The sequence below is a fragment of the Ambystoma mexicanum genome, chromosome 1p (assembly GCF_040938575.1).
Source record: "Ambystoma mexicanum isolate Mex_15411 chromosome 1p, UKY_AmexF1_1, whole genome shotgun sequence".
NCBI classification, from domain to species: Eukaryota; Metazoa; Chordata; class Amphibia; order Caudata; family Ambystomatidae; genus Ambystoma; species Ambystoma mexicanum.
Genome location: NC_090921.1, coordinates 1,411,561,010 through 1,411,586,222, shown reverse-complemented (window position 1 = coordinate 1,411,586,222; position 25,213 = coordinate 1,411,561,010).

The following is a 25,213-nucleotide window of genomic DNA, read 5'->3' as shown; positions in this document are numbered from 1 at the left end:
AAGGTATATCACGCAAATATTAGATCCATTACTAAGCAGCTAGTGCCATGGCATGAGAAATGTGTGCTACTTAGACAAGTTAAACAATGGTATACAAATATATTCAAAGAATGCCAAGAAACCTTATTGCAAAATGATGCTGAAATGATGATTGAATTGTTAATAAAGAGAAAGGTAGCAGCATTCTGGGAAGTGGTAAACTCCCAACAAGCAAGTCAATCCATGAAGCACTTTAATGTGGTCTCAGAAAATGGCTTGATAGGTAATTTTGAGGAAGTATATTCATTGCACCATATTGAGGAAAACGAATCTGTTCAAAACCCAATGGGGGATCAAAGCAAGTGGGAATGTGTTTTTGATGAGACAGATGTTTTGAGCCTTATAACACACTGTAGCCACTCAAGGGTTCCTGTTCCCAACCTGTTGTTTAACAAATTATTTACATCAAATACAGGAACCTAGTCTGTTATTTTAACAATCTTGTTTGAAATATTATTGCAAATTAATGCCCCCCCCATGGAGAATGTAATATGTAATAACAATATACAAAAGGGGTGCGAAGAACATCCCCAAAAATGACCACTGCATATCTTTTTTCCACGGGGACAGTAAACTCTTTGTGTTCCTTTTGTTAAGACATCTTGAAGACTGGACTAGAAGAGTGGGGAGACTTAATAAGTTGCAGACCAGGTTACGTAGGTCCCATAGCACTAATATCAATGGGTTGCTAGTCAAATACTTGCAGGACTTTACTTGGAACAGGAGGGAACCCCGGTTTATATGGTCTCAATTGACCTATCAGCCACCTTGATAGTATCAACTGCAGACATTTGTGTGCCAAATTGGCACACTGGGGCATCCTGTATGGTCTGTTAAGACTTATCATAGACATACATGAGTGTTCTACAATTTAGGTCCATTTAGGTAAAGAGGGACATGTGTCTAGATTAATTCCAACCAGGTCAAGACTGGGGCAGGGTTGCACCATGGCACATTGCCTCTTCAATCTATGCATCTCGGACATAGGGGAGGCATTGAGTCCAGTGGCCGTTGTTCTGCCCAAATTGAGATCCTTGAGCATCATATGGTAGGCCCATGCAGAATAATTTTTTTCGTCTTCAATAGTACACTGATAGGTCTGCAAAGACTGTTGACTGCTTTCTCTACATATCAAAAAAAATACTCTCTAAAGATAAACCCAAACAAGACTTAGATCTTGCAGTTTGCAAAGAATAGATGCTGTCCCTGTACCTGGAATTTACACAAAGTAACATTAACCGGGTTGGAAATTGTATTGTATTTGGGCTTCCCGATTACCGGATGAAAGGGTGACTTTTATCTTTTTAGTGATGTCTTAGTTTTCCCCAACAAAACACTTTATATGATGCAATCAAAACATTGATGAACGAGAAAAATGTATCTACGTTCAGTTTACTGAGCAAATATTGTGAGTCTATGCTCTGTGAAATTGGACACACAATTCAGGACCTGGGGAAACACAGGAAAGGTCAAGTATGTGTTAATTGAGCTGGGTTTGGTGTGATACTACAGATCATTTTCATACATATACATCCTTAGTACATTTGTCTGGGTAGCATAAGAAGAGGGGAATACTATCTCCCTATTTGAATATTTTCCTGAACTGTCAATATAGAGAAATGTTTCTTCGATTTCGGTGAAACCTCCTCCGGACCAGGGAAATAGGGAAATTCAGTTGAGACAGAGAATTATGGACACTGACAGCTCATAAAACATTTTTTTTTTTTGTAAGATTCATTCTACATTAGAAAAATACGACATCTATTAAGAGAATGTTTTGCTTTACTGCACCTCCGCATTATAGACCTGGGAGATTTTGTCCATTATCCCTCAAAAGTGAATAGGGAATCACTGTGGTTGCGCTGTTTGGGGGGGTCACCTTTGGTGGAGATTGCTGTATCAAATTTTAAAAAAATATTACAATTGGTCCTGGAAAGATACTGTTTTTGTATGTGCAATATATTTATTGGCCTTTTTAGAAATTCTATAATTGTAAATAAGAAATGTTATGAATTATGATTATGTGTTATATGCTTCTTGTAATTATATGTGCCTTTGTGATATTGAGATGTTTGAATACTAATTGTATTCTTGTTTTGTGAAGGTTTCTTGTAAACCATAAACAATAACAAAAATCAACTATAAATATCTGACCATTACTTCCTGGGTGGGAGAGTTGGAAGGGGGCCCTCAATAGGTGAAACAACATGGAGGTGTTTCTACTGTGGGAACACTGATGTCTTGCTAACTAGGGAACATTCTAATCTCTTTTGGCCAAATGTATTCAATGCCTGTTATAGATCACACATACAATACACATGGTTTCTTGTTATTATCACAACAAGACAGAAAAGGCCTCATATCAAGTTGGGTGGTTCAGTAAAAATGCAGCGGTAATAGCATAACTGCTGCATTACTGCACCGCCTAATCACAAGTTTGGGGGAAAGTTGGACGGTTTACCTCCAGATCTTAGCTGGAGGTGAATGTGCTGACTTTCTGCCAATTTTCAGCACAGTTACAGCAGTGCAAATACTGCCACAGTAATTGTCCCGGAAATGCCCCATTGAGTCTTATGGACTTAAAACAAATAGGGACATACACTGCAACCACCACTTGTAATCCAGTGGTAATAATGCTAGACCAAGTGGCAGTGACTCTAATTGTATTTGGCCTCATTTTGACTTTGCTGGTATCCAAGCAGTAGAGCTGCCAGGATACTGGCAAATGTAGACATCGTTTCCGGAACTTGGTCCAGCGGCATTGCCAGAGGATTCTGAGTGCTGGAGTGACAGCCTAAATCCTCATTCATGGAGTCCCAGAGGACTCCATGAGGAATTTGCCGTCATTACTGGCACCGGCAATGCTGGTGCCAGTAATGAGGGATTTTTTTGTCAGTAGCTTTTAGATGGAGGTAAAGCAGGAACCCCACCAGCAAACCCATAATCAGTTGGTCCTGTAAAGTGCCGGGATCCATGAGTACCGGCACTTTTTTACAGGATCGGCTGACTTAGAATGAGGCTGATTGGGTGGTTTTTTGGCAGATTTACCATCAGGATACCACCTAACTTGTGATGAGGCCCAAAGTCCATAGGCAATGAGAAAAATCAAGTGAAGGCTTTTGCAGATATCCATGCTTTAAGCTTAAGATCGAAAGCAAGAGGAGAGGTGCGACATTAGCAAGAGAAGAAGAGGGTTTTAAAGAGAGGTGGAAAGAACAGAGAAAGCATGTTTACCCTTTCAGGGAGGGTTTTATTAGGAACCATCAAAATGCCATGCTGAGTAGAGCAAAGGTGTGTCTGGGGAGTGAGGGAAGGACAACAATAGGATAGAAAACTAGGTCCTCAAGTGGAAATGCCACAGAAGGCTACACACAAAGATGTAAACAAGATTTCCTGCTTAAGTGAGTCAATGCAATTTTTCCAGATGTGTTCTGATGTGGGTCAAACAAGAAAGACCAAAGATGAGGCAGCATGCAAACTTCTGGACAACTTGTACGTATTTAAGACAGTATACCAGGAGCCCCAAAAAGAAGGAAACGGCGATGCCAATATGGGTCTTGATACGTATTGACACAGTGCACGTGTGAGCTAATAAAATGAGACATGAAGAAGATTTGATAGGGAAGACAAAGTTAGAAGTTTCAAACATAATGTAACTGATTAATTTGAGGAGTGAAGGATAGGACATTGTCAAATTTGACTCCAAGACTTTTAACAGAGGGTGTTGGATTGGGCAAGGAAATAAAAGCATAGGATCAAAGGTATAGAACCCAAAGAGTTGTGGATCATCTATGGACTATGATCTCCATATCATCAGCAATACATTGAAAATAGTTTTTGCTTATCTAACCAGAAATGGCAGGCATGGAAGTCTGCAACCTGATTATGGTGGCAATCAGCTCACCATGTAAACTGATCAGGACATGCGTGTCACCTTCATGTGTAAATTATGAGAAGCCCAAAGTGGAAATCAGATCCCAAAAGCTGAACATAGGCAATACAAATAATGAAAGGTGTGACATAGCATGCTTGAGAAACACTAACTGAGAGGGAGCAAGGAGATTATGCAAATGGGAAAGACGGACACTGGTTTGCAACAAAGGAAGAAAAAAAAGCAGAGACGTATGGGTGATGTCACATTTGTGGAATCAGTTGTGCCGAATGCAATGATTTACTGCATTGATGGACACTGAACGATCGGGCATCACTAGTTGTACAACACCTCCAACATCAGTGGTCAAGCAGAAGTCATTGAGAGCAGTGTGAAGAACGCATTGTGTTCTAGAAACATAACAGAAGCCAGGTTCACACAGATGGAGCACACCAGACTGCTCATTTGAATTCTAGAGCTGGGAATTAATTCAACATCAAGAATTCTGGTGGGCAGTTCAGAGGGAACGGGGAAGCAATAGGAGGGTCAAGAGCGGGTTTTAACCAGGACATGACAATAGCAGAGGTCAAAGGAGAAGGAACAGACACAAGGATTAGAAGTCATTGAGAAAAGGAAGCAATGGGCAGAGCTGCAGCAGTCCAATTGGCCATGGATTAAGAGAGAGACAGATTTAGGCTGGTCGAAGGCACATGCGACAGGTGGGTGAACGTTATTAAGTTACAAGGTGGCAAGGGTTGAAGGAGAACCATTGCAAGAAAGGGTGGAGGCATGTATCTTGTCAATGAAAAGGTGTGAAAGGCATTCACAGTGTTTGAGTGAGGGTTAATTGGAGTGCAGAGAGACAATACAATGAACGAGCTCATTTAAAAAAGAGAATAGTTTTCTTTGACAGTTGTGAAACAATACAAGGCAAAATAGAAACAGTGCATAATATGAATAATGACATTTGCATATGCGTTGAGTTGGTGATGCTAGAGAGCCTTGGGTGAAGAAGAATATAAACGATGGCAACATTGCTCAGCTGCTTTAGTATCAATATTAATTTGTTTGAACTATTCAGGATGCTTAGATTTGTGGTTACAGGAGTGATTTTCGGAGAGGACACGAGGAGATCAGGAGTGAGCTTAAAAGAATTATTGATAGATGCAGGATCCAAGGAGTAGATTGAATTGTATTCAAACGAGATGCTTTGAGGGGTTTGGTAGTACATTTCTTTCAAGGTCGGAATAATAATAGTTGCAAGGGAGAAGAGGAAAGAGTGCAAGGGACGGGCATGTGAATACTAAAGACATTGGCAGCATGGTCAGGTCTGGTAAGTAGACATGGGTAGGGAAACCTTCACTAAGTTGGAAGCAATGAAAATTAGAACCAGCATGTGTCCAACCCGATGGGTTGGATCTGTGCTGTGCTTCAGGATAGTGTAGATGGTCAGGCAATTAGTGAGGAAGTTGTCCATTTGAAGTGAAGAGCAGCCAGCTCATATAATAAAGACATGCCAAATTTAAGAGGTGAAAATAGGAGATAGGAAGATGGGGCACAGCATCCATGAAGGAATTAACAAAGGAGGAGTCATGATGCAGGGGCTGCACACAGAGAAAACGAGGGAAATGAGGGCACCAACATTTCATCCACAATGTTTTCAGCACATTCAACTGCAGAAAACAGAGTCCTTACCACATATAAAGAGGCAGGGAGTTGCTAGGTCTGGAAAAGACCCGGGGCTAAGCTGATGTCGGAACTGTTGGGACTGGGGGCTAGCTATTCTTTTGGCTGTAGCTCCTGAGATTCTATCGAGGGCTACAACCAAAAGATCAGGGGCTATAGCCCCCTTAGCCCCCCCCCAGCAACGCCCCTGTAAAGAGGCGTGAAATATGATGGCAACCTCCACCCATAGATATGGGATAATCAGCATGAAGTGTTGTATTATCAGGAATAATGGCAGCAACAATGGCACAGTTTGAGAAATTGCGGAGTCATGTTTTTGTCGATGGGGAGCAAGATGAAACTCGTAAAACTGTTCATGCTTAGGCAAAGAGTGATCATTTAAAAGGAAATCATTGAACTGGGGAGAGCAGCAGAAATGGCGGGAAAGAAATGGGAGGGGCAGAGGAAAGGGTTGCAGTGAAACATAGAGAGAAGAAATTATGTTTCATTTTAGTGGAAGCAGAACAAATGTCAGATAAAATGTGAATAGTGCTGACTAGAGGGAGAAGGAATACAGACCTGAAGAGAGGGTCCCAGGAATGCCCCTCCTCACCCCCATGAGCATGGAGGGATGGAGGGCCAGGAATGCTTGAAGTCACCCATTATATTTCAAAGGAACACCAAGTGAACCACTGGCTGACACGTACACAGAAAGGTACCTCCTCAGTCAGCCATTCAGACCTAATCCAGAGCATATTTTTACAGGTATAAAGGACACAACGGAGATCGTGGATGGGAATACCCTGATGGACAGTCTCGATTAAACACCAAGAAGCCACAACGATGGCGTCATTAGTGACACCACGACATAGCACTGTTAGTTATGAAACAGACTCGCAGCCCTGCACCTCATTACACAAACACACATTCACATTCACGAAGAACATGCATACATAGTTCTGTAGCTAGAGGATGGATACATATACATACTGTCAAAGATTTTATTGTGTTGCTCATTAGCCAAATGCAGTAACACAGAAACGCAAAGCAACAAGAGATCCAGAGCAAGCTTGCAGATGCTTAAGGCAAATAACACTATGGAACTAAAGGAGTATATATGGAGCCTGGTAGTACCATGTGTGACTAACTTGTAGGTTACCTAATATAACATGAGCATGTAGAAATCATATTATAAGTCTAAGGAAAATAACAGAAGGCCTCAAACCTCAGAACATGGGACAAGAGGAGCTGGCTCAAACTGCACGGAGTGCAAAGCTGGCTCACAGCCAAGGCCAGAGATACACAGTCCCATTCCAAACTCTAGACGACCAGGACCAGCTGAAGAAATATTTAAAAAATCCTCATAAATGCAGTCTCAAGAGCTCGATTTTGTGGTCTACAAGCATGTGATGCAGCCGAGCCAGACAATGGGTATTCACCCGTGATGCGAAAGAAGAGCCGATCCCAGCAAAGCAGAGAAGGAATGAATCAAGTGTTGCAAACGTGGGTATGCACTCTAATAGACAAAGGTGCTACACTACCAGATACAATACAGACACATAGGGCCTCATTATAACTCGCCCGGTATGGAAACAACAGTGGCAGTAAACCCGCCGCCACCGTTGTTTCAATGCCGGGCGATCACAACTCCTGCAGGCGGAGGCGTCAAACCCGCCAGGTCTGACCTGGCGGGTTTAACACCGCCCGGCTGCAAGCACACGAGGAAACACCGGCACCATCACGAGATGGTGCCGGTGTTTCCATGATCCCCATCCCCATCGAGTCCTATGGGACTCATTGGGAATGGGGATTAACACCATTCCGCCTCCGGAATTCCCGGGACACCGGGGTTGTAATGCCCCGGTAATTCTGGGAGTCATGGAGGCGGAATGGTAATACGAATCTGGCGGTAACCAGGCGGTTTTACCACCTGGTTACAGCCGGACTCGTAATGAGGCCCATAGTCATTTCACATCACCTTGAAGAGGTGCACATAGAGCAGAGAACTGAATCGAGTCCAAGGCTTGGGCAGATCTGCACTAGCCAGTCATGAAATAGAAAATCAGGGGTGGATGGCATGGGGCAGGAACCAATGGTTAGTCCACTACTCTGCAGCAATGTAATAGAGTGTCTCTTGGGGACGGGACAGGCCAGCCACCTGACATGTAAGCACCAGTAGAATAACCTCTATGGGGTACTTCCATAAGCAACACCACTCTCAATACCCAATCCGCTCCGAGGATAGGTTTTTGGGGAAGGGCCCAGGTAATGATGCAATGTCACAACAAAACCAGGGAGCACGCATTGTAGAGTTGAGATGTACTGGAGAACTTTTACTGCCTTGTATGATGCATGTTGTTTTTTGTAATAAACCACAGTTCGTACTTGCCATTGGCTGAGTCCTCTGTTTATTCTGGGGAACGGTATTGGGCCCTTGAGAGTCAGGCGGACCCCCAGATGTCCTTTGGTATACTGGGGAGCGATCCCAACAGAGCTTAATGTAAACAGTCAAATTGCGAGTACAAATGGATAAGAGAACTTGGACCTGCATGTTTATAGAGGTACCACACATTACATAGAGAACATGTCCCACCTGGCACCTCGAATCTCCATGAACGTGCAATGATTTTCTATACTTTGTGTGACATTAGCGTGCCCTCTGTCCATGTTTGCTTTATGGACACGAATGCAGCCAATGGGCATGCCAGGAAGGTCACAAGACCAGAAGGTCTACTCCCCAATCAGAGCAGCAAGTTCAAATCAGGCGGTAGCAGCCATGATAAACTGGTAAAGAGAGTAGGCTAAAACAATGCATGAATCCCACACAAGCTCCACTAGTAAAGCCAGAGAAAAGGAATAAAATGGAGTGGAAAACGGGGTGGCCTATGTCACAAAGTCCCATATGTGTCACAGTACCATTACCTGCCCTGTAATGTAGTAAGGCCTGGAGGAATTAGAATGAAGGAACCCTCAGTCCCTCTAGTCCATTACCTGTCGTAAGGAAATACACCTGGCACTAAGTCCTAGTTAGCCCCAAAGTATGGGAGGACAATACCTTAAAAGGCATGAGGACCCCACAATAGTGTACAGGTGGAATCATGAATCAATGTGCCCTAAACTCAAAATCCCAGAGAACCTGACCCATGAGTGTATGTGCCTCTCTGACGCGGCCAAATCCAGAGATCTGTTGGTGCAGTCTATAGAAAACACATGTCAGAGTCAGAGCTGAAGCAACTAGGAACATATGAGGGCGACAGATGACATGTGTGTGCATCGACTGACTGCAGTGGACAACCACTGTAACAATGTAGAAACCACAACTCAATCTTAAGGAGCCTACATTGGAGGAAGCCTTGCAAAACGTATTCAGAAAAATACCAACCAACATCAAAGACTTCAACATGAATGCAATATGAACAAGTACCGCAGTTTGGAAAACCTGGAAATTCAGCATTGGTTTAATTAGAAGAGCATTCTGTCCTTTTAGCAGAAGATGTTCAGAAATGCAGTGCTTGCTTTTCTTTGGAAACTCTGAAGGATGCTTATCAGCTCCAAATTCCTTATTAAGAAAAGGCACGCCGCTAGGATCATGATGGAGGTATTCCTCCCTTGTTACCCTTTCTCTACCTTAATCTTCGGATCCTGTTCATTGAAACTTGTTTTTTCACGTCCTCCTTTTGAACTTTGAAAGGCACTCTGAGATCCTCTGGGCACTGCTTAACATTTTAAATAAAATAACATCACAATATTGGAGATGAGTGGGTAGAGTCCTCATCCGAACAAAGGTTTTCTGGTTTCATAACATATGGAAGGGAATTGGGTATTTCATTGGATTAAATTATTGAATGAGACTGCCAGTATGAGGTTTTTGTTGCACATGCCAATGTACAGCACACCAGGATCAGTTGTGTTGGATGACATCTCCACAGAAATAGACGTCACTGGAATATATGTGAGGGTGTTGGAGGGGAAGAAGAGAAATGTGGATCACCTGTGAGAGGGTTCTGCATTTTAAATCTCGTAGGTCACTTTTGATTATACAAAGAACACATTTGAAAATAAGAACTGTCCTGTGAATTGGCAAGCTGCTAGGAGGAGATGAGATGAGCAGCTGAGGTGAGGGGGCACAGCCTGAGGTAAATGAGCAACTCGTAGAAGATGCAATAAGGTCCCAGGTCTAAGGCAGGGAATGGGACTCAGGTGACACCCAGGAGCCTGAGACTGCAATCTACTCCATGATGCATGTCCAGAAAAAGTTTTATGGTGCTTCCTCCAGGACCCCAGCTCATCCACATCTTCATATTTAAGACAAGCCACAAACACCATAAAACTGCGTCTCATGAATCATAATTCTATTGGCTAAAGTACAGAGAAAATGGAGAACTGCTCATGGACCCACAACTTCAGGTGTCAACGAGCCATACAATTAAACTATGGAGTCTTGGTACACGAGCAGTACATGGATTGTAACTTGCAGATACCACTGGCTCCCAATCGATGCACCACAAACAATCTCAGGATGCGTAAAGCTTACGGTGATGAAGCACAGCTGAGACACTGACCTTCCCTAAAATCCACTGGAAAGTAAATGGCTCAAAACGTATTTCCAAGATGTGGGGTGCAGATCCACAGAAGTGTCTGCTAACAGATTGCGGTCATATGGTGGATCTGGAATTCAAGTACCTAGGACGCTAACCTGAGACACACAGTCATGGACAACACAGCTGATTCCTCTTAAGCAATCATACATAACAATCCCAAGTTATTAGAATGAAGGAAGAGGTTCAGGTTATCGCAAGAAAGTGTAGCAAGGAGTTGAAGGAAAAGAGAGAGAATGGCGATGAGGTGGCAAAACAAGTGGTGGACAGGAGACACAGGAGAGGATAAAGAGTGGAGAGAAGGAGGACAGGACATAACACAGGAAGGAGGGTGAGGAGATGGGAAAGAATGAAGGGGAAAAGGATAGAGGAGAGGGAGCAGAAAGTTGGCAGAGGAAAGCAGGGAGAAGGTGTAAGAGAAGGGGATGAAGAGAGTTGAATCTTGATAATGGGCCTCATTACAAGGTTGGCGGTCCGGTAATAACGATGCCGGTAAGGGAATACCATTTACCGGACTGGTGTATTACGACCCACGATGCAGGGATACGTTTTGACCATGTAGCACCCACCCGGAATGAGTGCGGGCACGCGGCAGCCATGCCATTAACACCGGCATGCCGTAAGTAAGTGCACATCACGAGGTTCATTCATGGGCATGTACTTACCGTCATCCAGATGCTGGTAAGAATGGGTACCATGATGCCATTAACACCGGCAGGTCGGGCAGCCGTTAATAGCAATCCGTTGTGCGGAAATCTGCCAAAGGTGCACACAATCAGCACAGGTGGAGGCAATGGAATCTGGCACAGCACAAAAGGAGCACACCCACAAACCACCTCCCTTCCAAAAACAGCATTCTACCATTAGCAGTTGCAATACTGGGGCTGGAGGACATGCCTGCACTGCTACTACTCCAGCAGGCATTGAACCAGGGAATGCAGTGGAGGCGCAGTAGGAGAAGGAGGGTGAGAGCACATACCACCAGGACAGGCAGTTGTACCCCACAGGCAGCCACCAATACCTCACCTAAGGGCCAGTCCATTTGACCTAGCCCCTGCACAGATCCACACCCTGTACCGCATGGACAGAGACACCATATGCACAATAGTGGACCTCATCCATGACGGCCTGGTAAGCCTCATCAACATCCAGACAGACATCCCCCCTTTTGTTGAAGGTACTGTCTCTGCTGCACTTCCTTGCCACAGACACCTACCAGCACACTGTGGGGCAGCTGCATGGAATCTCACAACCATGTTTCTCCCGTGTGCTCAACCAGGTGCTAGATGCCCTCCTGAAACATGGAAGGGACCACATATTTTTACCATGGACTGTGGAGGAGGTGAATGATACCAAAATAGCATTATATACACTGGCAGGCATGCCTAAAGTAATTGGTGCCATCAACTGCACCCATGTGGAGCTGGTAGCCCAGCATGCCAAGGAGGTAATGTATCACAACAGGAAGTTCTCCCATTCCCTGAATGTCCAGATGGTGTGCGATGCAAGGCAATTAATCATGCATTGCTGTGCAAGATTCCTGGGATCCATGCATGATGCCATGGTGCTGCGCAACTTCACACTTCCTCTCTACATGGCACGATGCACTGCACAATGTACCTGGCTGCTGTGTAAGTCCAACAACAGGGCAATGAGGGGCGTTGCCTGGGAGGGGACCACAAGCATATGCAACCTGTCTGCTGGCTGGGGTATGAGGGGCGTTGACCTGGGGGGGGCACAAACATAGGCAACTTGTCTGCTGGTTGCAATGGTGCAAGCAAGGAAACATGTGTAATCACTGATCAGTTACCACCACTAACATATGAGTAAGTGGCGCAGGACCCATACACAGTACCTCTGCTCCACCATGCCAGTACACACCAGCCTCTACACAGAAATGTTTGCTGTCACTGGAGGACCATACCACCATTGCCTTTGGCCCTTGGTCATATGGGCGAAGGCACTGATAGACAAGTACATGTTGACATCAAGTAGCCGTGAACATGATTAGCAAACCGCAGTGTATCATGAGGCACATCAGGCAAACATGTCATGATGTATTCCACATGTATGGTACAAATTTCAAATGCATCACACCCATCAGATGTCGCCAAATGATGGTCATTATCAACTCATTTGTGTGAGTGCCTCACCTGATAGAAAGGTCCCTTGGACGTGAATGGCACACATACCCCCCAAGCATGGGTCATCCCTAAGTACACTTACCTGGGTCTCACTATGAGAAAATGTCAAGTGCAGTCAGTGGGGCACTCAAATACATGCCTGAGAAGGTGGGCAAGATAGTGTTGGCATGGGCCATGCTTCACAACATGTGCAACCGGCACAATGTACCCCTGCCCCTGACACGGACCAGATTCCACCAGAAGAAGAGGAGAACAATGGTGGCGAAGATGCATATCGACCACAGCACAATGTGAATGAAGGACGTGTAGTGTGCCAAACTTTGATTGCACATTACTTTTGATGGACTGGGTTAGACAAGGCACTTGGAATGGGGGACACTGAGAACTGGGCACTGTTAAGAAAAAAAAATGACACACACTTAAAAAGCAATGTCCAGTCATGTGTTTTTCTTATGCACACCAGGTATATTAAATGATTCATAACTTTGTGCAGTGAACAGGAACCACTCAATGTGCAACAAACTACCCCACACCCTCCTCCCCCAACATCCCCACACACCCACGCCTCCAACCCCTCTGCCCCCAACATCCCCACACACCCAAGCCCAGCACCCGCCTCCCCCCAACATCCCCACACACTAATGCTCCCCACCGCCTGCACCCATTTGAAGTTCGACTGTGTCAGGCTACTGACACCCCCTTTTGGGTGGAGGGGGTTGTCCGTCTGACCGGCACAGACTGCGCATTGTCATGGGCACCAGGCTCGTCTGAAAAGGAACTCGCCGGTGTTGAGCTGGTCCGGGAGGTTGTGGTCAGCCTGTACAGCATGATATTGCACCATGGTGGCGACCAACTGGTTGACAGCCTGCGCCATTGCTGCAATGCCTTCATGCACCCACCTGGCCACACAGTAGACAGCAAGGGTAACTGTCTGGGTGTTCTCACGCTTGGCCCGGCGTGTGACTTCCCACTCTGCAAGGTATTGCTTGACCATGTTGTGCATGGACTGCTTTTGCGCCTCCATGCAGCTCAGCGGCCCATCAAGGTCCCGTATGGCTGGTCCAGCTGGTGGTTGCATGGGAGGTGGTGGGTGACTTCTTCCAGGGCTGCTCTCATTTACGGTCATCTCCTCCACAGAACTGCGTCCACCAGATCCATGTCCCCTAGAGTACTGTGGTGTGTGCAGCATGGTCGGTGTGTGTTGCATGTCCTCCGACATGCAGTAGCCTGTTGTGTCCGCCTCATCCTGTTCCTCTTCCTCCTCCGTGCTATGTTGGGCGGATTGTGCCGCCTCACTCATGTCACTCCTGGCCAGTGGCCGCTTGTGAGTTTTAAAGCTGGTGGGGCGTAAAGTTCCCAGGTGTAATTTGGGAGCGAGCGTGCGCAGCGCACAAGCCCACTCCACCCAAGGGAGTTGTAGGGGGGTTCTTCCCCCGGAATTTATTTTTAAACATGTCCTCCAAAATGTGCTGTCCAAAACCCACCGAAATATTACATAAAAAGCATTAGGTTTTACATACTAATGGTTGTACATTATTCTTACGGGTGCAGGTGTGATGGTGTATTTTACAGAAGCTTGTATTGAGAATAGCTGGTACTATGATGTATGCATACAAAGTTCATCATTATATAGTCAGTAATGAGCACAAGTACAGCAATGAACAGATGACAGTAAATGAAAGGAAGTGTAACTCAGTGCAACTTTCAGAAAGGGGTCCAGGATATAAATGACGCTGTCAGGACTGGAGCCTGGAGGACTTATATAAATGCGTCATAATGCAAGTTTCTAATCTCAGGCTGATCATTAATAATCATAAAATAAGGTGCAAGTACTTCGACGGCTCTACCCGATTGCTTTTCAGAAGCAACACTCCATTTAAGTCATTAACTCTCATAAGATTGCTTTGAAAAAACACTGGCTGGAACATTGACTGCAAGGTTTGATGATAAGGCTTGTTTAATTTGAGCTAAAAGAGTTCCCACGAGGGGGTGTTTTGGGCGGGTAGGGGCTGGAAATGGGTGGGCATGACCATAGGGATAAGCAGGGCCATGGGCAGTTAATGAGTGGTCAAACAATGAAACACCTACACGCTTTGTTCCCTCCTCATATGCCATTTCTCCCTATCTGTACTCTAATGCAATAGTTTTGGATTATAGGTGGCACACATGTGCCACCTAATAGCCCAAACTAAAAAGAGCAGACGCTCAATTGGTTACTCAGGGCAGTGCCATACATACCTGGGGATGGTTACCTATTGTTTACTAAAAAGACTACTTAGCTATAACACTCTTGAGGCTAGTTTGGGGGCACTAGGCATTATGTAAAAACGTGACCTTTATATGTTGGGCCTGATTTACAAAAGCGTTTTATAATGGTGCAATTCCATTGAAAACGCTTTGTAAATCAGGCCATTGGAGTCTATGGAACATGGCTCAACGTCTGGGACCTCAGAAAGACTGCTAATATCAAGAAATATTGTGCAATAAAAGTATGAATGCATAACAGCAGAATATTATAGAAACTTTTCATTGTTGCAAGTTAAATTAGCTCCACAGCAAAAATTGACCTTTTGCAGAAAACATATTCTTTTAATGTACTTTTGCACAAGGGAACCGTATGCCTTAATCCTAACCCTCTCGGCTTTGTGCAAAAATGCATTGAAATGTTATGATTTTAATGCAGGACTATTGCAGTTTCTGTACTACGACCCAATGTTTTCACCCATGTTGCATGAGTACATGGAACATAGGGCGATCAATCGACGTGTTGAAAATCAACCAGTGTGACAGGGGGAAAAGGTTTTGTAATCTTGTAACCTAGCGAGTGCTCAAAAGGCTAGCATGTGCCCACTCCTGTAAAAGCTGGCAGCTCTCTGTATGCCTTCTTATGGCGCAGTGCGATCAACACTGCAATTGCCAAAGCAATAACGCAGCCCTTATCTGAGAGCTGTCAGCTAGACCAGAGGGCAGAGGCAGGAGTTCTCCCGATCAAAGGCAGGAGATTCTTATCTGCGGCCTATGTGTTCTGTTTGACAGCTCCGTGAGAGCTGCTGCACTTTACAAGCCCCATTTGAATTCCTTCGTTCCTCCAAAGAATATTAGGCTGGCAGAATGGAAAAAATAAAAAAGAAAGTCATTCTTACCTCTCCGCCGTCTTAATGCACCTGCGCTGTTTTCATGTGATAATGACACGCAGGAAGCTTGAAAGGGGCAAGGGCACGTCCAGTCACAAGTGGCTGCCGAGGAGCAGGCCATGCGGATGAGTTCCTGCATATTTTTAAAACAACCATGGGAGCTTAATTTAAAGAAAGGAAACAAAAACAAAAAATCGACGGAGCACTATAAGCCTGATTTCCTCATAGTCCCGTTCGTGCACTGCTTACACAAGCTCCAATCCAGAAGGCTGTGAGGCTCCCCACACACGGATTGTCATTGGCTAGTAAACAGCCAATGACAACCTAAGGAGGTCTCCTACTGCGCTGTTTGAGCAGAACACAAACAGTGAGGGGCCACCCCTCCAGCGCCCCGACAACCTCCCAAATGAGAGGATGCGATACGTAGAGTGCGTGGAGCTACAAGCTCCACGCACTCCACATGTACATTAAATTAACGAAGTCTACGTAGATCCGGACGCGCCCCGCTGCTGTAGTGGTTGGGCCGGAGCAGGCCTGGCACTGCAGCCGAGCAGAGCGGCAGGTTAATAAATCATGAATCTGCCGGGCTGCAAAAATGTATTTAATTTCACAATGAATCCACACTGGAAAAAAAGAGTTGTTTCTTCTTCTCTCAGTGGTGGGGAGGGGGGCGGCGCCCCCCCATCCTATGTAAGCAGCCGCCACTGCTCGTGGCCATTGACTGAAGCCCCTTGACATCACTGTCTGCTGGTGATGCATCCTCCTCCACATGAGGTGTCTGCTGGGGGGCCAGAGTTTTCCTGGCTGTGACCTTTGGGGTCAGTTTACCTTTTGGCATGCATGCCTTGATGGCACCAATGTGTCTGAGCTGGGGCTCCTGACCATGTGTCAGAGCTAGCTGCTCCTCTTGGTCTCCGGCCTTTGCTCCCTGTTGGCTGGTGGGCTGTGGTTTGGGAGCAGTGGTTTTCCTTGGGCAAGCCCTTGACATTGACAGCCTGGTGGCGTCATCGTCCTCTCTGCTCATGACTGCAACTGTTTTTTTGGTAGTTGCAGTGTGTTCCGCATCGCTGTCTGATTCCATGCCTGTGGGGGACAGAGAGGCAGGCATCAGTCATGGGTGAGCATACATCCTACATACATCGATGTTAGTACATTTCGAGCCATGTGCATTGTTATGTGCATGTTGGAGGGGTGGCCATGGTGCTTACAGGAGTTGGGGGTGGTGTATTGTTTGGGCATCCTTCTGGTGCAGCCATGATGTCCATGGTGTCTGTTTAGTGGCCTACAGATGAGTTGTGGCTTGCATGCTGTAGCCATGCCTCAGGAGCTGTGTGCCATGTGCTGTTTGGTTGTGTCTCAAGTGTGCAATCGGTAGTGGAGATGTGTGCACCATGCATTGAGATGGCACAGTGGTGAGGCCTACCTCTCGACGGTGATGTATATGTGTGTGTGCATGCATATGTTGCTTGTGTTTACAATTGTGGACTCATGTGGTTTGTGGCAGTGAGGTTTGTGGTTTTTAGTGTGTTTTCATGGCAGAGATGTAGGGTTTGAGGTAGGGCTGACTTTAGGTGGGAGCTGTTGGGCCATGTATTTGCTCTACTTGCCAATTGGACTCCAACATTATACTTGGGGTATTAGCTGTGTGTGGTGACTTTTGTATTACGCTAAGGGTCACTCACCGTCATTGTTCGATGATGGGACTCCCATTTCCGAATGCCGAAACCCTTGATGGCCTCCATGTCCATTACAGAGCTGCAGGTTTCCTCCCACCGTGAAAGCTTTATGGGTGATGTTGGTTCACCACCTGTTCCCTGGGCCTGGCTGCAGTTTGCTGACAAGATGTTTCGAACACGCAGCCGCAGATCGACCCACCGTTGTCTGCAGTCTTTCACACTGTGTGGGGTTGTCCCCACCACGGAGACCTTCTGGGCCACCTCCTCCCAGATGTTTTTCTTCCTTATTTGGGTGGCACGGCGCAGGTCTGGACAGAACACGCCATCCGCTTGCTGGACCAGGGTGTCGGAAAGCATGTTTAGCTCATCATCGCTAAAACAGGGCTTACACAGTCGAGGTGTGCCTTTACAGGTAGCCTTAGACATCTTCTTGCTGGCAGGGTACACAGTTTGCAAATCCATGTCCTGTAGGCAGAGGATTGCAATGGATTGTGTTTTTCAAGATGGCCGCCGGTGCATTGCCCGTTCCGGCGCGATGACGTTGCTTTCGGTACCGCCATTTCTGGTGCCAGTATTTAAGATGTCGGTATCAACGGTACCGTTCTTTATGGCATCTAGGATGCCAGTGCCCATGCCTGAGGCATGGATGATGCTGCTATCGAGGGTTTGGAGAGCTTTACCGGCATGCCAGTATGCGCGTGCCCGCTGACTCGGAATGAACCGTTAATTCTGGCAGCAGTGCAACACAGACATGGTTGTACCGGCATGTCGGTAATTTGGTATTTTTACCGCCCATCTCATAATAAGGCGCAATGGAGGGAGTGAGGTGGAAGGAGGAGTGGCCAGTGTGCCACCCAACAACCCGGGGAACTTAGAAGGCTCCTAGCCTGCTGGAGGAGACAAATCCCAAACTAAGCAGTTCCAGGTGGGAAGGCAGGCAATTAGTCCAAACGTGGGATAGTTGATGGTGATCTCCTAGGACCCAAAGGACAGCAGAAAATCCCAGGCCAATCTGCTGTTAGACCAAAGAGTACAAGTTGGGATGCCTGGCATGACAGGATAGTCCAAATAAACCAATTCTAGATCCTTATAACAAGGACAAGGAGTCAAGAAGGAGTCTGCAGCAGCCAAGAAATAAATGTGAGACTCTATGAATCTCAAATACTGTAAATTAATGTTTTCTGACAAGAAGGAGGTTCTTGGATGTGGTGGTTGGGAGGGGGGAGGAGTTAAAAAATATGGCATGAAGGAAGTTCAGGAGTACTTTGAGTATTTGCAACTTGTTTCTGTTGTTTGTGCCAGCAATAAACTTTTTTTGAACTTTTTTATGGCGTTGATCCTCCAGCAGTGACATAGACGAGCTGCCTGGTGAGAGAAGCCAGCAAGTATTTAAAGTATTCATTTTGAGGAGGAGAAGTCGTAGCACTAAGGTTTTCAAGTGTGCACACAGTACTATCCCCAGAGCTTTATTGGGGAGCCGTGCAGAGCTGCTGTGGCAGAGCTGGGCTATTTTAGAGAAAGGACTAAATAACTAGAAACAATGCAACAGTAACACAAATGTGCATTACCAATAATCCTTAAGGCATGTAATGACAACTCTAGATGGCGGGAAGCCGAATAAGAGATGCATAGGTCATGGTTATTTAAAGACCAGAGTTTGTAGTTAATGACATCTAAATTATGTAGCTCGCCCCCACCCTTTATTTAGGGACCTAGTGATTTTCGCACCTTGAAACACTGTGTATAGGCGTGTTATAAATGCCATATCATATCATATCATTGTCAGATCACCACCTTCACCATTACCTTTTAGGATCAGGATGTTCCCACTGCGGTTCCGTTCCAACCCTTGCCTTCAGCGATTGTAAACAGTGATGGGATGGTTCTGAATATTAATTACATATAGCTGGAGGTCAGGGATGATATGCTCGCTCAACTAAATAGTCTCCAAGGTTTGCAGCCAAGGACTGGGAGCAGTGTATCACCCGGATGAAACTCTGGGAGAACGCATGAAACAGCACTGTCCCCTGCCTCCTCCTGTCTCCTGCCTGATGCCGAGGGATTGCACACAACAATGTTAAAAGAGGCCTTGAGGGCAGTTCCAAAATATGTTTCTAGTTAAACCAGGATTGAACTGAGTCATCCATCTCCCTCATCTGGTTTCTACCTCCCAGATTGTATCTCCTTATTTGACTGAAATAATGATCAGTGCACTTCTGGTACATCGGTGCATTTTTATTAATTAACCCGATCCAAGCAAATTTGCATTTGGGCCTTGCAGAGCAGAGGGTGCTTATTCAGCGTGACCTGCCTGCTGAGTTTGATTCAAGTTATCCCTGCGACATGGCCTGTTTTGGGATATCCCTGGAACGAGCAGCTCGTTGGTCGTGACATTATTTGGCGGGATGAAGAATACAAACAGAAAAGCAATACTGATTGTATTCTGTTCTCGCTGTGGAAACAAACAATTGATTTTTTAAAACTGCTGAGCCGTGAAAGATAAGCAAGCTGTTGACGAGTGTGAATCTAATGATTCTGCACAGCACCGAGCATAATGCTGCTGTCGCTGCTGCCAGTGGAACACACAAACATTAATACTAATAACGGGTAGATGCTGGTGGAATAAAAGAGGATGCTATTTGTGTTTGAATTAGCATTGACTTTGTGATGGTGTGTGACAGATCTCCTTTTCCACACATAGGTACGGTGGAAATGTCTGTTTTTTCCTGTGTCAGGCTCTCAGTGTAACTATATGCCCACATTTTGCCTTTAATTCTTGTGACAATGTATTATTCATTTTTGTCAAATACTGTGACTAGGGGACTTTCTCCTCACAACCCCTTTCAAGCCGCAAGAGGACAGTGTCAAATAACTGTTGTTTTCAGCTAACCAATTCCCCCAATGCAAATATTTCTCTACATTTTGTTCAAGCCACCAGAGGTAATCTCCCTGTTCGCAGAGCTCTTTGGGACTCTGGGCCTTGTAGTTTTTCTATCCCATTTTTAAATTTGGAAAACTACAAGTCCCAGATCACATTACTGGACACACTTCTCATGCACGACCATAGGAATTTTGAGAGCTTTGTATTTGAGGGTTTACAAGACTTTTTCTTTAACTCCTCGGACAAAGCAATTCAAGTAATCCCACCGCCTCTCCTATTACCCCAGTATCTCTAACATGCAAATACACTGAAGCTTGCACCTTCTAGGTTAATACTGAGATTATTAGTTTGTGCCGCCTGGGATAGTACTGTGATTGCTAGCTTGCGCCTCTAGGATACTACAGTTATTATTGACTTGTCCCCTAGGACAATACTGTAATTGTTAGACTGTGCCCTACCCTCAGAGACTAGCAAACGATTCACATCTAGAAAGCAGTACTACAGAACAACACTCTGATTGTTAGCTGCTGTCCTATAGGATAGCACTCTGATTGTTGGCATGCGCCTTCTAGGATAGTGCTGTGATTTTTGGCCTGCGCCCTCTATACTTGCCTCTCCCAGGGAGACACACATTAAGGACAGCCACTGGAATATCCCAGCGATACAACCTTAGTAAACCTCCCCAACCGGACAACCCTAACTCGAGACAGCGACTGAGCTTCCCCAACAATATCACATAACTAGACCACCCCAACAGACAGATCCCAAGCTTGTACCGGACATTCCCCCTCACCCAGTCCAACACCACAAGACCGACGGACCAAAAGCAAAAAGACCAACTCTGCATCAACAGACCGAAGAAAAAACTACGAAAAATGCTTAAGCTCAAAATGCCACGCAAACAAATGGCAACAAAGGAAAGACAAAGATAAAGAGCAGAAAGAACAAACCCAAATGAACACCACCAAAGACTCACAACTGCAGAACACACTCCCACAGACAGGAACAACAGCAGAACCATCACGGAGAGAAGAGAGAAATCCCTCTACCTAACGCCATACCTTGCAAGTAACCACTCACCAGAATGAGCCAACCCAATGTACAAATCAAGAACAACATCCAACCAAACAAAACCACACAGAAGAAGAAGAACGGACAAAGCTACAAATAACAAGAACATAATTGACGCACTCACACCTTACATCACCAAAACAAGAGGACCTTCTACTCGACAGCTGCAAAATTTAGAAGAGGAGACTGATGAAAACAAAAACCCAAACTGAACCTAGAAAACCTTTTTGACGACACAGACACACTGTACCAACACCTCAACTAGAGATCGACCTGGAAGGAAACCTTAATACCAGCCAGAAGACAATGGCTACTTTAATGCAAAAACCAAACTACACCTTTAAAATCCACTGCAACTTAATAAACTCAAGATTCATGTCAAAACACTCAACATAGATCTTTGATCTTCTCTGCGACAATGGCATTGACATCCTATCATCCAAGAAACATGGCTGGATGACAACTACAAAATCACAATCCAAAGCTGCCTCCCCACCAACTTCAAATGCCTTCAGGTAAACAGGAAAAATAAAAAAGAGGAGGCCTCGCAATTTCATTCAAAGAACACCTGAAAGTAAAAACAGACTAAACACTTAACATCATCGACTGCGAAACCATGGTCATTTATCTATCAGCAAATCCAAAAACAAGCATCAAACTCATACTGGTTTATAGACCACCGGCATATGATGCAACCTTTGTCGACAACTTCATAGAATCCATCACCAACATAGCCATCGAGAACAAATATCTAATAATCCAAATGACATTTGGTTTTAAGAAAAACATGCCAACTCTCAAATCTCACTAATTGGGCAGTTAACAACCATGAAATTACAACAGTTGGTCAAAGGGGTAACACACTCGGCAGGACACACCCTTGACGCAATCTTCACCAAGAAAAAACATATCACCACTGCACCACTAATACGAATAATTTGGAGCAACCATCTCATCATTCCATTTGTGATCACACTACCAACTCAAGTCAGTATCCAGCCCCTGAAGCTCACAACCACCAAGAAAAGAAACTGGAAAACCGTCAAAGCAAGCAACCTAATGGAACAACTGGAGATGACCAAACCTTCAACAACAGAACTGGAGCTTGCAGACCTAGACTGGAAAGCGGAGCTACCCCATACATGGATTGTTGATACAATTGAAAACATCGCCCCAGAAAAACAATTTACCACCTCAAGAAAAAGAGCAATGGCAAAATTGTTCACCCCACTACCAAGCACCATGAAAAAGAACAACAAGAAGCTGGAATTGGAATGGAAGAAAGAATACCACCAAGACAAGAAAACACAGTTCCAGAAACAAATACACAATCATACAAGAAGGAAATTCAAATAGGCAAAGAGAAGGCATTATGATGACAGAATCACCAATGCCACCAACACACAAAAAGAAATGTTCAACCTCATAAAAGAAATGAGCAACTCACTTGGTTGCGACAGCACTCCAACTTCCTCAGTGAAACTATGCAACGTCTTGGCAGACCATTTCAAGAACAAAATCAACAACATCCGACAAATCATACACAACAGACCAACCAATCCTAACACTCAACTAACCAGACCTGATGAGGAACCACAGCACAAACTCCAAAACGTTCCTGAAATATCAGCAGAGGCATTCGTCAACCTAGTAAAACACAGCATGAAAATAGGATCACCCATGGATCCCTGACATCTACAAATCAACCCTCGCACAAGGAACACCATTATAGTACTACAGAAACATACTAAATCTTTCACTCACAACAGGAACCGTACCACGATCCTTCAAATCAGCAAACATTACGCCGCTTTTAAAAAACACAGGTGGCGATGTGGAAGACCTCTCCAACTACAGACCGATTTCAAACATTCACTATGCGGCAAAACACCTGGAAACGTACGTACACAAATTTACCCAAGAACATGTAGAAAAAAAAACACCTGCTAGACCAAGCACAAGTCTGTTTCAGACCTGCAAGAGGAACAGAATCGGCACTACTATCAATCTGGGACTACCTAAAAACAAATTCAGACTCCAACACAACCTCAGCTCTGACTCTGCTCGACCTCTCGCAGCCTTCGACACAGTAAGCCATGACAAGCTAACCAAAAGATTGGAAGATATAGGTATAACAGACATGGCACTACTCTGGATTAAATCATTCCTAGCAGACAGAACAGAAACCGTATGGATAAAAACCTTCAAATCAACTCCACGAGTTAACGTCTGTGGAGTACCACAGGGATCTTCACTATCACCACTATACTTCAACATCTAGCAGACTCCAGTAATAAGGATCTTCAAAAAACATAAAATTACATGCTACAACTTTTGACTGGATGAATGCCAACAACTTGAAAATCAACCCAGGCAAGACAGAAATCATGATTATATCCAAAACCCAAGCGAACAACACCTACATTCCCAGGCCATGAAAATGGGAACCGCACCACACCATTTAAAGTAGTAAAAAATCTGGGAGTCCTAATGGACAATTCACAAATAAAACCAATAATCAAGAAATGCTTCTTCCTACCGTTCCTCTCCGTCACCCACAAAACACTTACAATTGTCGCCCTCGTCATGTCAAGAATTGACTACGCAAACAGCCTCTACCTCAGGATGCCAGAATACCTCCTGAAGAAAGTACAATGCATCCAAAATGCAGCAGCCAGAATCCTCCTCAAACTATCCAGAAGAGACCACATCACTCCATCACTAAAAATACTGCATTGGCTCCCAGTGAAACATTGCATCACCTTCAAAACAATGTGCATAACACAGAGGGCAATCAGCAGACAAGGAGCTGAATTCCTACAAAAGAAAATAACAATCTACAAGCCAACGAGACTCCTCAGATTTAAGCAATGAAATCCACCTGGAACCAAAACCATACGTTAAGAAAAAACTAGGGGGCTCCTCCTTCTCCCACCTGCTTGCAAAAACCTGGAACAACACCCCAAAATAAATAAGAAGCACCAAAGACCTCCTTCATTTTAGAAAACTACTAACAACCTGTCCCTTGTAATAGATGTTGTCTTTAGGGATATTACCTAACTTGGCAGTATTTTAGAATTGTGGTATTTTGGCAGTAAATTGGCCTTATCTCATTTTAGTGGTAATTTAGTGGTGAGCGTACTTTCTATAACACTGCCCTATGATAAGACAAACCTTCCCCCTTTATAAATATGACACACTTTGGGCTGACTATAAGCAAATACCCAGGCTTAGTACATTTAGAAAAGAGCACAGTTTGCAAAAATTTCACATGAATTGCCAATGACTTATCTACGTCAATGACCAACACTCTTGAAGGGCCCTGCTCCCCCTTTAGCATGCAGGGTGAAGCACATTCATACTAACACCCAAACTCTCTAGCTTGCCTATGTATACTTTTCCGCTTTTCTCTGATTTTACCGCTAGCAGTATTTTATTTCTAACGCTCTGATGTGAACACCAAAGCGCCTTCTAATTACTTTCCCCAGTTGAAATATGAAGATTGGAGACATTAAAAAAAATCCTTACACCAAACCAGTCTAAATGTTTTTTGTATTTATAATTCTGTTAAGCACCATGTGATTCACAATTAAAACATAATCCAATCAACAATAATACATTCCCCAAAATCTTACCCACATTAGTACAGCTACAGTTCCTAAGAGAGAAAAAAAATATAAAACAGGCATTGCAATACAATAAGAACATTTGGTAACATGGCATTTTGTCCCTCCATCATAAAATCGTCGTTTTAAAAATAGCCTCCTCTGCTGACTGATAATGAATCACATTCTGCCCACACTCTCCACATGTTAAACTTCACTTAAAATTATTCATGGGGCGTCTGCGTTTCGTCTGGATCAATCTCTTTCTGCCGTGGCTTATCTGCACGGGAGTATTACCAATCCTGCACTGCCCCCGGGATCAGGCTTCAGATCCCAGCAACTTCAATGCCAGGGCATCGCTTCTCTCTGCAATCCCTTCTGCAGGCTTCAGCGCCAGACCTGCAAAACCCAGCTTCCAGCAGTGGCATAGGCAGGAATAGAATGCCCCTGACTTTCAGTTCAATTCCCTATATTATATCTGTCTGTCAATCAAGAGTAGCCCTGCCTTTCTTTTGACGTGTTTGGGACC